This window comes from Anguilla rostrata, chromosome 10, assembly GCF_018555375.3.
Source record: "Anguilla rostrata isolate EN2019 chromosome 10, ASM1855537v3, whole genome shotgun sequence".
Taxonomy (NCBI): Eukaryota; Metazoa; Chordata; class Actinopteri; order Anguilliformes; family Anguillidae; genus Anguilla; species Anguilla rostrata.
The window spans coordinates 18,388,217-18,401,255 of record NC_057942.1 but is presented as its reverse complement, the minus strand read 5'-3'; the positions used below and the strand labels follow the sequence as shown (position 1 = coordinate 18,401,255).

General features: G+C 38.9%; 1 protein-coding gene across 1 annotated transcript in view; it reads right to left on the bottom strand.

The window, feature by feature from the left end:
- The window catches only part of LOC135265192 (BMP/retinoic acid-inducible neural-specific protein 1), a 127,420-nt gene extending 117,256 nt beyond the window's left edge, over nucleotides 1-10,164 (bottom strand). The window contains exon 1 of the mRNA XM_064354588.1: nucleotides 9,676-10,164. The gene's annotated coding sequence lies outside the window, so the exon portion shown is untranslated. The remainder of the gene's footprint in view (nucleotides 1-9,675) is intronic.
- Nucleotides 10,165-13,039: the final 2,875 nt, after the last annotated feature.

The following is a 13,039-nucleotide window of genomic DNA, read 5'->3' as shown; positions in this document are numbered from 1 at the left end:
CAGCTTTCCACCTTTAGTGTGGGGTCTGAGGTGTTTGGGATGGACATTTTGGGATGGAGAGGGGCTATTGACAGATAGCGTGGCACATTGACAATGAGTCCTTGACATTTGTTTTCCTTTTGTGGGATGAGGTTAAAGGTCAGGTGGCAGACTTTTCTGACAGGGGCAGGCCACACATAATTGAGGGCCGCGGTACTCCAGCCCAGGCTTAGCGTCGTGGCCGCATCACAGGATAGGCGAGCGCTCTAATTCTACAGAGCCGATGAACGCACAAGAAGAGGCCGTGCTATTTGTTATTACCAAGTTTAATTTATTTATTTGTTTACTTTCTATTTATTTAATCCTGGCATTGGTGCTCTCTGCTGGGCAGACTGGCCCGGTGTAGCTTGGAGCCAGCTGGCACGACCGCCCATCTCACCAGGTTGCCATTGTCTATTAATAATCCCGCTGTCCGCATGCTCTGGAGGGAGAGGAGGGAGATGGAGCCAGTGGGCCTCCATTCACTGCAACATGAGGTACAGGACTCTGTTCCCCGTGGACTGATTTTCATTCCAACAGCTTAATCAGCCTTTGTTTCCAAAACAGCTGTATAAACCGGTGCTGGTTCGCTCCAGTATCAGGCCACAGTAAAATGTTTTTTTATCAAGGACACATGTGCAGCCTGCAGCAATAGTGCATGACAGGACATTAAAAAGTGTCTGATCAAATAAATGGTAGGTCTTATTAAATTATTAAGAGCAGGGGTCGGCATGGAATCTGAAACAGATTGGCCCTCACTCCGCACCCCTGCTCTAGTCAGCCGCATCAGTCTGAAACACAGCAGCATCTCTCCACACAGAACTCCCTGCACCAGCCTACAGTCGTGTGTAGAAAAAAAGTGTCAGTCTAGCACAGAGACAACTCTGACAGTCACACACAGAGCAGACTGTGTCAGTCTAGTACAGGGATGAATGTATCACTCGAACACACAGACCTCTGTGTCTGTCGACCACAGAGATCAATGTGTCAGCTGAGCACAGAGACAAATGCAGCTGTATCATTCTAGCACAGGACTAGTGTGTCACTGTAGTGCAGAGATGATGGTGACAGTCAATCACAGAACCAACTGTGTTGGACCAGCACATACTACACTACTGTGGTATCATAATTTGTAATTTATGTTTTTTGTTTAACCATCATACAACCAGGCAGGCCAATTAAGAACAAATTCTTATTTGCAATGACAACCTGGCAATGCAGCGTTGAATGTGTCTGTTTAGCACAGAGAAAACTTAATTCAGCCAAGCGGATTTATCTCAAGCACTGTGTAAGCAATACATGCACCAAATCTTTTATTATGTAATTACATTATCGACCAGACATGTGGTCAATGAATTAAATACCTGTCAGTTTAGAATTAAATAAAATTTGAACCCTTCGTATATTGGCCATAAATCTGAATGTCATATATAGTTCAGGCTAATATAAATTATATATTGTGTGGATGAGTACAGTGCCACCTACAGGCCGATTTAAAAACATGGAGAGCTTCAGGGATCCAGGGCATGGTTACCTTCCCAAAGGAATGGTTTAATTTAAGAAGATAATTCTTTAGTAAGATCATACACAGCCTACAGAAAACCTATCCAGATTGATACTCTTGACTTTATGGTGAATGTTATTTTGCAGGGCAGCAACACAGCCTAAGTATACAGTTAATATTTGGGGTAATATAATATTACAGCTTGAATACCTTTCTATTCCCTTTTCCAATTACAAAGAGTTCGCACAACCCCCAAGGGAGGTCTTAGGACATTTTTATTGTATTTTATTTTATTTTTATTTTTCACTACAGCAAGCATTCCAGATGCAATTCAATAGCATCAACTCTGTGATTTTTTACTACCTGAAATTCTGCTTCTTTGCAGGCATGCTTGTAAAAGTTTATTACGTCTTTTAAATTACTGGCTCTTGTACAAGTTAGGGTTGTTCTAGTCATAAATACATTAAGGAAGTGGAGCAGAAGTCATAATTAAACACTGTTAAATTAGCCGGGTGCGGTTCAGGCCCCCAAAAAAGGAGGTGGGTCAGGCTTGTTTAAGACTTGCTTCAGAGACACACAAGTTATCCATCTGTAGCACATACCAATCTGTTCAACTGAAATGGCCAAGATGGTGTAATGGTGTCATTCTTGTATTAAAACAAAATAAAAGAAAAATATTTCAGGAGATTATATTTGATGGACATGGTTCTGGTTATACTAGACTTTGTCTTTGCTCAGAGGTACCGTATAACAACAGAATCTGGCTCATAATTCTGGATAGGAGCTCCCAAAGAGACAGAAGAGTTGAAGGTCATCTTTCTACTTCCTGTTCAAGTCCCATCATTTCTGTCAAAAGACCTAATTGTGTCTGTGGCATGAACTGTAAAAATGCTTAACTGGATAAACCTTAAATTCTTGCTTCAATATGTTACACTGATATTTTTTAGGTTTTCACAAATTAAACATTTTTAGGTTCATTTGAATGCCATTGTATATTGCACATAACTGAGACTGCATTGTACTTTATACTTCCAGTTTCGAGTAATGGAACTTGTTGCACTGTAGCACAGTGGTGGAGTGGGTTGCCTCACAGCAAGAAGGTACTGAGTTTGAATCCCGGAGTTTGAATGTTGCCCTTATATCTGCATGCGTTTCCTCCAGGCACTCTGGTTTCCACAGTCTGAAAACATGCAGGTAGGCCAATTGAAGACTCTAAATTGCCCGTAGGTGTATGAATGAATGGTGATTGCGATAGATTGGCGACCTGCCCTTTCACCCAATGCACGCCCGTGCCTCTGACCAGGATAAGCGGGTATAGATAATGGATGAAAATTGATAGCCCACCCCACCAGAGCCCCAAGTTTACTATGGTGGCAAAATAACCGACTGGTCAGATGGATTTTGGTACTTCAAAATGGAATTTCATACGGGCATCAGAATATGAGCATAACCATGAAATTTAGTTTATTGCCTGACCAAAAAAGCCCAGGCAAGTGTAAGAAACGTTGCAAGTTCCCAGAAAACTTTATGCCCAGGAGAGGGCAAAAATTAGTTCATTCCACGTTTAGTAATTGGAATAAAGATTGTTGTTTAGTTTTACTTGTTTAATTCTACATTCATTAAAATAAATTTTTTGGAAGTTTAAAGTGTTTCGTGTTATGTCTTATTTAAATTTTTTCGGTTGTTTGCAGATTTCAAAGTGTTTTGTGTTGTGTCTTATTTAAATTAATTCAGATGCTTGCAGATGAGAGAGACTGCTTAAACAATAGAAATTAAGGCAAAAACTGCTAAGCAGAAACGGCACAGATTGCAGAAAAAGATATGTAACAGAATGTTCCATTTTCACTCGCGTTGTTTTACTTTTTCAACAACTGGGAAAAAACATCAGCATCCGCCTCTCAGATTGCTCCCTATGTCCTACTATTTAAGCTTACTCAGGTGTTTGAATAATCAATTATTGATCTTTGTGCCTTTTTTCATTTTTCTGCAGACATGAGATCCTTGTTTATGGAAGGCGTGGTCCCACAGGACCCCCCATATCTTTCTTTCAGCCGTCTGGCTGCAGGGCTCACCATGTCATGCATCATACCTACATAACTCTGGAATGCTGTGGGTGGAGGGGGTGGGGGGGGGCTCAGTTGACAAATTAATGGCTGTATGTTCCCTCGCTGGGGGCCAACAGGAAATGCAATCTGGTATGCAATCCCTGTCTGAAAACAAAGGCGCTTTGAATTTTGCCTCAGGTAATGTTCACCTGTTCTGAGACCAAAAGTAAATGTATATGCTGCATGGCATTGTGGGATACTTTGCCATTGTTTGGAAAATGCTGGCCAGGATTCAGTCAACATTTATTCTTCAACATAGAATTACCAATTGTTTGTTGTTTTATTCATAAATTCAATCATTACAGATTCCATCACCAAATTTAAATTGAACATCAGAAAACCATTTGCATTTATTTTTAATTAAAGGGCATGTGTTGCATTTAGGCCAGTGACATAGACATAGATTGAAGCCATGGTACTTAGCTAAGCTAACTTTGCTAAATTCCCTCTGATTAAGTTATTTTTAAATACCCAACCTCAAAGCTAAGGCTATTTTTTTAGCTATTATTATTATTATTATTATTATTATTATTATTATTATTATTAAATCACAACAATTCCACAGGGCTTTTAATTACTTTACCTGTGTTATGTCATCACTTTCTAATACAGACTGCTTTTCAAAATGTCACTATACCTTAAATTATTTCAGATGAGAAAAAAAAAATTATATAAATTAGCTATAAATCAATAAAGTAAATTAACAAAATTAAAATAAAACTATGTATCTACTCATTGCTTTTCTATAAGCATTACAAACTTGCAAGCAGGCATCCAAAGTTAAGTAGCTTACTAATGCAGCATTATAAAGCTGAATGCACACTAATTAAAAGATTCAAAAAAGGGTAATAAGTAAAAGGCGGTCTCACTTACTGTTTGGGGTCCTGTGCACATTAAGACCTGCATAGTCAATGCATAAACAATTGAAATTCTATGCTAAAAGGCATGATGTTTGGTTCTGCAAAGACTTGTTCTTAAATAAAAACAAGCAATAATTGTATCATTCACAAACACACTTTTGTGAGGTACATTTGGAAATTGCCAAACCATTTGATTGTGTTTGTGAAGAACAGCAACATGTCTTTAATTTTAACCCACAGTCAAGTGCTTACATAAGCACAGGCCGAGGTTTAGACCTGGTTTGAGTCATGGCCTTGGTTATGTAATTCAGTCAACTATAACATAAAGTCCACAGCTGTGAGACATAACTGTTCTCAGTAAACCAGGGTACGAATGCCAGACCTCCGCGGTGATATACATGCTCACTCCATTATAGTTTAAATATGAAAACCCTATGAAATGTATTTCCACTGGAGGAATAGAGTCTCCATTTGCTTTTCACTTTAGCCTCTGTATTGCTGTGACAACCAACTCTTGGTACATGGGCTTGATGTCACTCCAGTCCACTGAAAGTCACAACCCAGTATGACCAAATCTGTACAAGATGCAAGATGTGATCTGGTCCTTGATACTTCCTCAGTTTTCAGGACTGAGAATAGAGCATTCTCTCATGAAAACTTAAAAACCAAAGATATATTTTAATCAACTACATTAGCATGATCAGAAAATAGGTTGCAACTAACCTTATGAAAATATCACCAAGTGAACACCCAACATGTGACAAGTACACGTGCACTATAAAAAATAATCCCACCTATAAAATGAGAGTGGAAAAGGGTCGTCTTTGCTATTTAAATTCACATGTTTTGTCTTCACATGAAAATTGTGAAGAAAAAATAATTCACATTTTAAAAAGTCAGTGACGTGAAAATGTGAAGATGCAAAAAGACTCAATGTGACCTATTGTCGTTTCACATGTTGAAATTTTCATTCACATACTATATGTGAAAGAAGTCAATCACAGTTCTCATGTGATGTTTTTTTCACATGTGAAAATTGTGGGTTCACATGTGAAAAGGCCAATTTAACAGATTTTTCATAAGGATATTCACAACATATGGCAAATAGACTAATTATTGCCAATTTTTGTTGCTGCATTTTTTTCAGAAATACATTGAATATGCACACAGATGCACATATACACACACGTCACTAAAAATCGCTTTCTCTCTCTCTCTCTCTCTCTCTCTCTCTCACACACACACACACACGCACACACTAATGAGCAGGCACACACGCTGCATACACACACTCTCTCACACATTTCCAAAGGGAAGGAAAAGAGGCAGAGAGGAACAGTGGCCTTTGTGGTGGACAGCACTTATTATTCCTGCCCAGGCGCTGACGGCCTCCTTCATCCTCCTGCACGTCTGCAGTCGCAACAAAGAGTCAGTGTGCTCCCCGCTGCAGCCTCTGACTGCCCCACTCTGCCTGTCCTCCTCTTTTTTTTTCCTTTTTTTTTATCTATGTGAGTCAGGACACCGCAACCTACAAAATCATCACAGAGAGCCACAGCAGCAGCACCACTTTGCACAACCGTAAATATTCTTATTTCATCACAGAATCAAGGCACCGCCGTTCACCTCGGTGAACATCAGTGTTTAATTAGTCGCGGCACTGATATAGGCACGTGTGAATGCCTGAGTTTCATCAGAGTCACATTACCTTGATAAACATTCTCATTTCATCACAGAGTCAGAGCATTACCATTCTCCTCTGTGAATATTTGTACGTAATTAGTCACAGCACTAATATACACACGAGGTCACTGCTATTGACCTCTGTGAATACTTGCGTTTAATTTCAGAGTCACAGCGCAAATATACACATGCATGGATATTTATACAGTATTTCATCACACATAAAAGTCACATTAACTTGGTGCACTTGTGTGAGTATTTCAAAAAAATTAAAAAAAAAATCATATTGTCAGAGCAATGCAGAGTGAGTGTTCCTACTCCTGAGAATCCTGCAAAATGCCTCACTCTGAGAGATGATTCAGTTTCTCGTGTTTAATCAAAGAGACACATAAAAGGAAGAACAGGTACATTTGCAATGAATTTCAGGACAGCATTACTTTTTAGCCAGTTACACAACTAATCTTTTCAGATTTCAAGAACACTAAAAAGTAGTAAAAGATTTCAAATACACTGAAATGGTTGAGCAGTATTCAAGCTCTGATCTAATAAACTTGACTGGGAGACTAGTAACCTCTTCTATCAACTGAAGCCTGGAGCAATTTTACTTGAGTGGTTCACCATATTTTCTTTATTACCATCTACTAATTTAACATTTAATAAACTGCTGAGTACACATAGTAACTTTGTTCATAATTCCTGGATAGTTATTGTCATATTTAAATATGGGCATCATATGCAAGTGTCCTAATTTTATCCAGTGCATGAACGTTCACCTTTAGATAGATGTTCTCCATGCATGAATACCATTTATATGCTAAAGAAAGTGTATACAGTATACCATATTCACCCATGCTTTTCACCTGCTGGAGGGGCCACTTCAAAATCCAAATGGCCTTAATTGAGTGGCAAACAGACCATGGCTGAAAGGCTTCTCTAGGCCAAAAATTGGGACATTAATGGAGGGCTTTTACATCAAAACAAAGGATTCTGAAACGCCACAGAAGGAGTACATTGAATGCATTCTCCAGCATGGTGCATCCATCAGCAGTGTGTATCTATCCTTAATTGAGCATTCAAATTGCATTGTCTGTCTCTGACAACCTCTAAAATACTGCTTGACTTTCTTTACTGCAATCTTGTCTGTGCATTCCTAATGGTTTTCATACATAAACCAGCCTATTTTTGTTAGCCACTTAAATAAAATTTGAGTTAATCGATCTAAATGCGTCTTTAATGTGGTACAATTATCCTCGAATGTCCCAACTCATTAAGGGGGCCCACAAAGCTATAGAGACAACAGAAAGCCAGAGAGTTTGTTAGCACTGCAACAAATTTCCGTTGTGACAAAGCATCCCTCTGATCTATTGTACTTTACATTGTCAGCTGAACCACTGACCTTAGTGTTAAGTGAAGTCACAAAAAGGATAAGAAAGATAAAGAAACAGAAGCACAATAATATACTGTACTACAACTACACTGTGCAGTCATGCCAAGCTATTTTTTAAAGCGTTAAAGATGAGATTTGACATGGATCAGCCGTAGTGTTTTTCCTTTTGTTATTTGTTAATAGACCGAATAATCCCGAATCAACAGAATTGTTTGTAGCAAACAAGGAGATTAAAAAATCAGAAAGTGAAATGGCATTTGTCAGATCATATACAAAGACACAGAGCTCTCAATATGCCATTTACTATCTATAATATGCTGCATGGTGTATTGTTAATGCTGCATTATTAAGCATCATGATCCTTCGAATGTAACATTGGTTCAGAATGTCTGTTTTTAAACATACATATAGATATATACGAATACACTTTTTAATGTTAAGCTCACATATGCGCAAACACTTGTAAGAAGTAATATTGACATGTTCTCCTCTGACGATCGACTTTCTGGATTTCTAACCAATAATACTTTCAATGAACCCTCCTTGAATAGCGAAGTTCGACCAGAGTAGTAAAAGTCCGCGAGCTCCCCCTGCCGCTCAGTTTGACAAATACAGATGGATGAACCTCCTCAAATCGTGTTAACCCCCCGCCCCATTACACCTATCTTTGATTATTATTATTATTATTATTATTATTATTATTATTATTATTATTAGTAGTAGTAGTAGTAGTAGTAGTAGTATTGTTATTATTATTATAAGTCATTTAAACATATCAGTAAACAATAAAGTTATATAGGCCAAAATAACTTGTACAACAGTAACATAATATTATTAGCAATAATCCAGTTTAGTACCATAATCAAACTTTTTTGGTGGAATTCACTGGTTTTGACAGAAGGACCATGGCTTATGTGGTTACAAGATACATTTCAGAGTATGCACTTCCAAGAGTGGTTGAAAATGTGGAATACATATGGAAACAAATGAGATACGTTATTTTGTTGATACAGCAGTCAAAAACAATTCTCTTTGGAACAAAAAAAAAAGCTGAGTGTTCAGACGATGTCGAAATAAACGTGTAATTGTGCTCCCGGTGCTGTATAGCCTACGTGCTGAGATTTCTGCTGACTTATTGACCGCGGCGCATGTAGGGTACACAACGGGTCGTTTGATTTTCTCGATACTGAGCGTTTTCTCCTCAGTCAGTGATGCTAATTCGGTGCTCCAAGTACTTCACTTCAACAGCCACAAGCGATATAGGATTCGTGCTGTCAGCGAATCATCCGCACGGCGTTCGACTTCTTCCGTACATAAGCATTGTTGCAGCATCTCGTTGTGTGCTTTGTGTGCTTACACCTTACACATAGACAAATAGCCGTGAAAACTAACAGGGACATAACTCCTGTGTCTGTACAAATAAATAAAACAGGTAAATTAAAATAATTTTGGGCTACTCGGTCCACTAATTATTACATTAGATTTAAAACCCCGGTGCAAGATCATTGGTATTGCAGGCTAAATCAGTTTAAACGCACATCCTTGGGGTCTAGGGGTCCTATTACGCGAGCACCTTTGCAAGGTCTGTTCCCTTCGTGGTCCAAAGGAAACCGTGCTCGGACTGAACACATATTTGACTTTTCTTCCTACATCACCTCCCCTCTTTCCCAGGCTCTATACTGTCTCTGCTAGCATTTCTATGTGCTGCTTGACTCATGTAAGAACAGACGTCGATTTCAACTATAAACCATGTCCACCTTTTTATATGCAGACACTGTGATAATGTGTTCGAGGAAATGCAGACCGTGTACAATGATATGGTGATACCGAAAAGAATACTGACCCAGGTGAAGGGAAGTATAGAAGGGAAGTATAAATCAACGCAATAACAAAACTGACCTAAGGACACCCAGCAATATTGCGCCTAAATACAACAAAATAATCCGGAACCCAACGCTAAAACACTGTTCTTTCAACATTACCATAATTACCAATGCTGCATTACCTCCCAACACTGAGCTCCTAAGGGAACACGCTGAGATAACCCTGCGTATTCACCGATTTCTTAACTTCGCGTCTAGATATAACAATTAGTATCTACTGAAAAATGCTCATGCTTACCTAAAATTTATTCTCCTATATGGTTGGGATCCGAAGTCCCCGGTGATTTAATCTGTTGTCAAAAAACTTGGGCTGGTGTGTCGGTACCCGGTGGTCATGCTGGTAGCCCAATCTTTGATGCAGGATTGCGGATGATTCGACAGTCCTTCTCATGCTCAAGAGGGAAAAAAATCCAGTTTTTTCAGTTGGGTCTGGTTATAACCATCAGTATACACATGGAGACGATGGGAACCAGAAGAGCGCGAGGGGATTTATTGACAGGAAGAATGAATATCCGATGTGATTTAACGCGATCGGGAGCGGGCGGGGGGCAGAGCGAGCGCTGCGCCGCGGCGGCGGAACGGCTCAGGTGGAAAAGTATAGGACGGTTCCCGGGGAAGGTAGCAGTAAGGCAGACTCGCCGAAGAGAACGCAAATGGGAGAGACGAGGGGGAGGTGCTGAGATCACAGTTTTGTATTAGAAGAGGATGGTTGTGCTAGTCAGCGAAGGGGAGGTACTGGAACACAAAAGTGAATGGGACAGAAAAGGAGGTATATTCGTGTGTGTGTGTGTGTGCGTTCGTGCGTGCGTGCGCGCGCGTGCGTTTGTGCGTGCGTGTGTTTGTTCATTTGTTATGTTTTTTTAAAATCACAAATGTTCTATAATCGCGAGTTTTATCTAACGTAACGACGATTTTGTTATCGCCCATCGGCCACCACACATTAGGATACTAAAGAATGTGGCATTAAACTGAATTAAGGTGAATTGGTCTCTAAAATTAATAATTTGTCACTACATAGAGATAGATATCGCTTTTAAGTGCTATATGTAATTGGATTTTATCAGTAACACAGGAGGTTCCTTTTCTAATGGCCATACATTAGCATGACATTTTAGTTTTTCAATGTTGGTGAATATCAGATGAAGTGGAAGTCTGAATGCAAGAACCTGACGTAAGTGCAGTGCTGAAGATTGCTTTTAGTTGATTTGGTCAAGTTGGTGTGTGTGTGTGTGTGTGTGTGTGTATGTGCGTGCATGTGTGTGTGTGTGTGCATGTGTGTGTGTGCGTGCCCATGTCTGAACATATGTAAGCGTGCATGTGGAACTGTGTGTGTGTGCGTACGTACTTGTGTGTGCGTGCTGGTGATTGGCTTGAGTTTATGCTTCACTATCACTGCGGTCAATTTGATCCCAAACATAGATGTAATCAATTTCATCAGTTTATAATGAATATTAACAGTGCTATCATATTAGAACAGGATTACCAATAAGAGACATAACGTGTGCAAAATTCAACAGGTTTTTTTTTTTCATTTATAAAATATTTTTCATAACCAATTCATGTGTGCTTTACACATACTGGTTTTATTGAGTTGTGGTCAGCGGTAATTGTCTTGTGGTGATATTTCAACAACAGTTCATTGCTCATCCTGCCACTTGAACAGGTGGAATGTGCTGTAATGGGGTGACCACTTTACAATGGTTAGAATGTCACCATTATGTAGGGACAGGTTTTGTTTGATTATTAAATCAGTTGGGTCTTGTCATTACTGAGTTATATTTTAAATGAAAGAATGATGAACTGTAGTTGAAGCATCATCGTAATAACTGACTTCTTCTCAATGCAATGGAAAAAAAATATATAACTGCGGAATGAAAATGACAAGCTGTTGGGTGATGTATTTAATCAAATGTTTATAGCATATACTATGAAAAACCACAGGTGCATTATGGGAGATATGGCCTGTTGCAACAAGAGAAATTTGAAATGATTATTATTGTAATTATTATTTGACTGTTACAAGAATGCATGTTACACAAACAGGGATAGGAATCATTGTTACAATTAAGGGGAAAACTATGTTTATACATAGGGATAAGACAAAGAGCTGAAATCATTTGAGTATCAGGGTCAGGGGTGTGTGCACTTTATACAGACAAAAAGCAAAAGTTTGTACCAAGACTGCTGTAGTAAATGGTGCTCTCCAGATTACTGAACATAGAACGCTGTCCAGAGTGCTGAAAAATGTATAAACCGGACTAGAGTCTGGACTGGAGCCCCATCCATAGTTCTGAATGCTATGTGTGTGTGTGTGTGTGTGTGTGTGCATGTGTGTGCACTGTGTCATATACTATATATATATATATAGTATATGACACAGTGCTGTCCATATGCCCCAATACATATGGACCCTGCACTGTTTTATTTTGTTTCTTCTTTGGGGGTTGCACTTGCACAGCAACAAGAGGATGATTGATTGAGAGGAAGATCATGTCAGGGTGCCATCTGTGGTTTGTAATCAGAAAGCATTGGCAAACAGCACCCAAACAAATGCTGTGGGTGAACTGTGGAGCCAGGAGAGCTCAGTAGAGTTATGAGGCCGAAAGAAAGCACAGTAAAATCTGCTCTCATGATGTAAACAAAACCACCAAAACTCCCCTTTAATGACTTCCAATGTATATTCTATCAATTATAATGACATATGCATACTGTCATATTAAATACTACATTTGTGTACACTTAAGTATTTAAATACATTTAAAAAGAAAAATATGAAATGCTGAACTAAATCCCTGAGGCTGAGCAGAATTTTCATTTACATCCAAGTCTAAAGAAATATGCATTGTGTATGCATTATCCACATTATATTATATCACATTTATAGGGGTAGTCATATGTTTCCATCTAAAGGTGATTTTGAGGGGTAAGATGTATGTGCAGTCAGTAAGACAGGGGGAATGAAATGACCTGAAGTGTCTCATATATGTGACACATGAGATTTTCCCTTAAGTCTGATGATAATCCATTCGCTAATTTTAAAGTACTAACTTTACACAAAATACACTTGAAAGATTGAGACATTTTTTTATCACAAGTAATCTTTTCGCATTTGTTATGTATGTGTAATTGCATAAGCCTCAAACAGGTTTAATAATTTGCCTGCTGTGCATTATAGTGCAAACGTGTGGTACCACATTACTTTGATTAATCGCTGCAGGATCCATTTAAAAACTTTCATCTGTGCAGCATCAATATGAAGCTGTGTCTGTTCATTGGAGGTGATAATTTAACAGTGCAGCTATTATGTGTGACATAAGTTCCAAATAGCTGAAGTGTATTCATCTAACATGATACTCTATTCTGCATTGTGTGAATGAAATTATTTATATAAATTCCACAACTCGAAATAGAAAAGGTGTGCATGGCTTACTGCAGAAAATACAGTTACCATTGTTTTCAGAGGTAAATGTACATATGCTAGATTACACTGTCCCTTCCCCCCCCCCCCCCCCCCCCCCCCACACACCAATGGATAACCCCAAAGAGAAACAATTCAGATTTTTACCTTGGGTGAGACATTTAGCGCCATACTCCAGTCAACC